The sequence below is a fragment of the Mytilus galloprovincialis genome, chromosome 9 (assembly GCF_965363235.1).
Source record: "Mytilus galloprovincialis chromosome 9, xbMytGall1.hap1.1, whole genome shotgun sequence".
NCBI classification, from domain to species: Eukaryota; Metazoa; Mollusca; class Bivalvia; order Mytilida; family Mytilidae; genus Mytilus; species Mytilus galloprovincialis.
Genome location: NC_134846.1, coordinates 40,043,901 through 40,049,192, shown reverse-complemented (window position 1 = coordinate 40,049,192; position 5,292 = coordinate 40,043,901). Strand labels below are relative to the sequence as shown.

The 5,292-nt window shown below is 32.1% G+C and overlaps 1 long non-coding RNA gene across 1 annotated transcript; it reads right to left on the bottom strand.

Moving 5' to 3' along the window:
* Window positions 1-899: 899 nt before the first annotated feature.
* LOC143046798 (uncharacterized) lies at window positions 900-4,994 on the bottom strand. Its single transcript, XR_012969285.1, has 3 exons — window positions 4,876-4,994; window positions 3,131-3,484; window positions 900-1,321 (listed from the first exon to the last, which is right to left on the bottom strand). It is a non-coding gene; the product is annotated as an uncharacterized LOC143046798 (long non-coding RNA).
* Window positions 4,995-5,292: the final 298 nt, after the last annotated feature.

Below are 5,292 nucleotides of genomic sequence, written 5' to 3'. Positions count from 1 at the left end.
GCGCCACTGCAATGTCAGTGACTACCAACTCTCTAAGTGTACTTTAGCCTCATATCGCGTTTTGTTGGCGTTCAAGAGATAAAATAGTATATTAAATTACTGCGAGTTACATATCGTAGACACTTTAATTATAAGACTTGATGTCATTTAAAGTTTGGATTAACATCCTTACGGTATTTCTTGCACATGTTTTGACCATGTGTATCGCGTGTCGCTAGAATGCCGAATCCTGAACGTCAAACTTGCAACCCGTTTTTTCTTCTATGTTGATATTATGAAACTAGAAAAATTATTAGTATCATAATTTTTCCAACTGCTTTATTCGGGCGTCACTGGCGAGTCTAGATCTTTTATAGACGAAACGCACGTCCGGCACAATTACAAAATCCAGGTAAATATGTTTAGTGTATTTCTTGAATGAGGAATGATACTAGTATATGCTGAAAATAATGAAGCTAAATATTTGATATAACAAGACAAATTATATAACCAAAAGGGACTCTAGCGAACTGTTAAATAATTCCAAAAGTTAACAAAAAAGGGTAGTCAACCTCATAATTTGCCTGTTACTTATACATGTATGTTGAACAATGCTAATTTACTGATGAACATGAAATACATGTAGTATTTTGTACCTTGAAAGTGTTTAATGTTTGTTCGCTTTTTTAAGAAATGAATATTATGGTATTCAGGGAGTGAATTAATGGAAAAAACTGAAAACACACAAATTAATCATAATCATCAAGTACAATCACAAAAATAAACTCCGATGAAAATTCAAAACATAAAGTCCCTAATCAAATGACAAAATCAAAAGCTCAAACATATCAAACGAGTGGCCAACAACTACGCAAAACAAAAAAGATAAGGTTCAAAACTATATGGATATCGCGAGCACACAAACACAATTGAGGTTTTACTTTTTCAGTGTATAAGGAATTGTTAAAAGACATTGTATAAATTATTCGCTTACCTGTACAAGAATATTCTAGAACAATATCCTTATTATATGTAATGCATTCCTGTTCCTTAGACATGCCAAAGCTAATAATGGTGTATTGATTGACATCGCATCCTGAAAATGCACCTGCCTCACACCGACTGAACAAATTGTCCTTAGTCTTGTTTTCTATTCCTTGGCATTCCATATTTGAAGTTTCGACAGGTGGTTCAAAAACTAATCGAAGTTTGCTTGTGTCGAAATACAAAAAAGGACAGCCATCTATAGTGAAATTGTCATCAAAGTCTAAACAGTGTTCTTGAAAGAATCGATTCTCTGAAATATTTTCCCCTGACATATTTTCCTCTGAAATATTTCCCCCTGAAATGAAACATTTAGCATATGTTTGTGGAAACTTTCTTTTTTGTTACAATTGATTCTAATAGATCCAATTGGATAGCTTTCACTTGATTTTAATATCCTGCTCAATATATTTATCCTGGATAAAGTATTTTATTATTTTGTTTTCATATTAGGCAAATGGTTATGTTAATATTTTCTTTTAGATGACAGTTCATTTTAGTGTCATGTATGCATCAGCAAGACTATCAAGCGAGCCCGCTAGGTCAATGAAGTCAGAACCACAAAAGAGGGACGAAAGGTACAAGAAGGACAGTCAAACTCATAAATCGAAAATAAACTGACAACGCCACGGCTAAAAATAAAAAAGACAAACAATTATTATAGGACATATGACACATCATAGAAAACTACAGAATAATCAACACAAACCCCACCAAAAACTAGGAGTAATCTCAGGTGCTCCGGAAAGGTAAGCAGATCCTGCTCCACATGTGGCACTCGTAGTGTTGCTCATTTTATGACAAATCCGGAAAATATTATAATTCGGTAGATAACATTCATGAAAGGGAAGGGGATTGTAGTAACGACGAAAAGAACATATCCGATATCATTTGTGAAACGGTTATTCCAACCAACTCGTGATGGCGTCCGTAAAATATACGAAGGGATGATTTCAACTTCACCATTTGGAACTCTTGGTTTAATAACTTCCTTGTGAGCAGCAAACCTCTATCAAGAAAATCATCATAGGAAATGCAAGCACGGGGATATCGTATCAATTGAAGTTTTGTTTTCAACTCCCCCTCATTGTCAATTTCTAGATGTAAGTCAAGATATGAGGCCGAATTAACTGTATCTGTTGTATCCTTTATATCTAGTTCGATGGGATAGATGCGTTCACAATAGTCACCAAATTATTAAAATACGTGCCATAGTATTGGCGGTTTTTTTTGGGCAATTTGTCACAACAGTATAACTTTTTGGCTACGAATATGAAGTAAAATTAAAATGTAAATACAACTAAGTTTACACGTACTTAACGTTTGGAAAGTTGTACGAATGTATGAATGAAGTCGCGTGCATTTTATTGAAAAGTTGACTCAGAAGGATTTGAAAACGCAATGTTGCTGCACTGATTTGTGACGTTACTGCTTAATATTTTCGCGCATCGAGTCCTGTCCACGATCTTAAAAGTATTAAGCGATAAGATCAGAGGGACAATTTCCATGTTGCCGATCGATTCAGTCGTCAAAAATACAATTACTTAAAAGTATTTAAAGACGTCGTCGATGCCATAGCAATAGGATGAACATCCTAATTCCATGGATTCCTTGACATTCGTTGCAGGAGAGACAACAAAATAAGTATGACTTTCTACATAGGGAAATGCCTGTATCAAGTCAGCATTACGACAGTTGTTTTCCATTCGTATGGTTTATTTAAGATTTTGATTTTGCCCTTCGATAAGGAACTTTCCTTTTTTTCATTCTCCTTGTAGTTATATATTGTTATCATATTTTCAATTGTAATTTAAAATGTGCAAACGACAATTATGCATAAATATATATGCTCTTGTTATTTTTCTCAGAAACAATAATTATATCTAAATACATGTTAGTTCAACCAACGTTTGAAAAGTACAACCGAAAAAAAAATCAATATACATATATTCGCACATCTACCAATGATTTCTATCAAATGTATTCATAACTTTGGAAATATAATTATGTTTTCTTTGAATGAAATTTAGTAAATAAAATCACTAATTGGTTTTTAAATACTTTTTAAATGCATATAACAAATATCGAATAAAATCACTAGACTAACCACTGCAACTTTCAGGAAGTATATCAATGTCATCAAGTCCAATGTTATTATTCCAGTGTCCAAAAACTGTTCCACGAAAAATAATTCTATAAGGCAAGCCTCCTGGCAGATCCACTGTTTCTTGAATCCATCTTCCTTCTGTACTATTTATATATTCTTTCAGTAAACTAATTTTACCCTTTTCATTTGTTTGGAAGAATTCAAGTTTCGAACCTTGTACACCACTGAAACTTTCCATGTTATACCAAAAGGATATACATTTCGATCCATTGGACACTATTACTCCAGTAGACAGTTCAGCATGTCTTTCGACGTTGCCCCCAATGGCATCTATACCAATGAAATAACCTGAACCTTAATGAAAAATAAGAGCAGCTCAACATATTGGAGCATTAGTGGGATGACAAATACAATGTTTGATATACTCGCAATGTTTACATTGAATTAATATCTCTCGTAAATCATTTTATTTGTATATCTGCTAGTTGTTTTTAGATATATTAAAAAATTAACAAAATAGTTTAAGCATAGCAATTAAAGACATTAATTATACTAAGCATACTTATAAAAATTGGCTTTTATATAAGTTATTAATTTGATAACAACTAAAATGTTCTAAAGTTATTGGTTGGATTTTGATTGTAATACAAAGGGTTATTACATGTTCATAGAACTTATGTCCTTAAAATGATAACAGTAACTGTTCTCAATAACAAAAACTGCATGCAAAGAGAAGTCACTGTAATTATTCTAAATTAGATATGTACAAAGTGTTTCATTTGGGTATGGTCATTCTATTATCTTCAAAACAACTGTATAAAGTTATATAAAATGCAGCTGATATTTTATAATAAATTAAAAAAAAAAAACATGTCCTTCCATTATATATAATTAATTTTGATATATTCTACTCTGATGATAAATACGTCCGAACACAAACTATATATGAAAAGAACTATATTTTTGCCGCTGTTTTAATCAAAATTTTGGAAATTTCCTTTTCTTAATAGGTAACAAATTAAACTGAAAAACTCACCTCCACTATATCGTTTAGTATATTTTCATAATGTTTTTTCTTAAAACTTTTTTTACCGAAATTAAATGTGTACGGAACTTATTCACCGTCGATGTCTTCCCTTTTACATATTGTGCACATAGCTTTCAAAAATGGCGCTTTGTCAATGAAATAATATACGACATAGCCCAAGGAAAATTAATAATTTGAGCATGTTTATTATCTCCCGTCATTTTCTATAAGCGGTAGTTTACGACTCTTTATAGTTGAGCTTGCAATACCACTAAGACATATTTTGTGACAAACGTGCACATGGTACATATACGACGTAATTCAGAATGATATGCTCATATGTTTCAATATTATTGTTAACATTATAATCGCCATGAGGTGATTTCATAAGGGATCGTAACAATAGATCTTAAATTGGAAAAGAAACAAACTCTTAAATATAAATATATTTGGTGTCGTTTTAAAGCATTTTTATTTAATCTGGATTTCTTTATTGGTGAAATTAGTCTTAAAAATATATAAGCTGGATATTCATGTTCTCTTACATGCATCCTTGGTTGAGAATTATTATTGTGTATTGGAAAAGTTGTAAACATTTCAAAATGGTATGAAAAGGCATATTATGATTTACTGCAATGGTTCCAAGTCCCCAAAAATTCAAGAGACCACTCTATCTCATTTCATAAATATAGTGAAATAGCAGATTGTAAATCCTTACCGTCTGTATGATTTCTTCGTCTCCAAGTTCCTGGCAGCCATTTGCAGAAGTCCTGTTCAAAATTGCATGCATAATTTTCTTGTTCTAATAAGTAAAGAAAATTCAACATCACATAAGAGAATAAATTGAATAATAAAATAGAATAACGGTGCGACAAATACTACAACGTACAGACTTATGAATACTTACATTGTCGAAAATATAACTAAGAATTGGGATCCCGCTAACCTGTTTAACCTCGCTACATTCTGTATGTATGTGCCTGTCCCAAGTCAGGAGCCTGTAATTCAGTGGTTGTTGTTTGTTGATGCGCTGCGCTACATTTTTTTTTTAAACTTTATGCATAAATTAGGACGTTAGCGTTCTTGTTTGAATTTTTTACATTTGTCATTTCGGGGCCTTCTATAACTGACTATG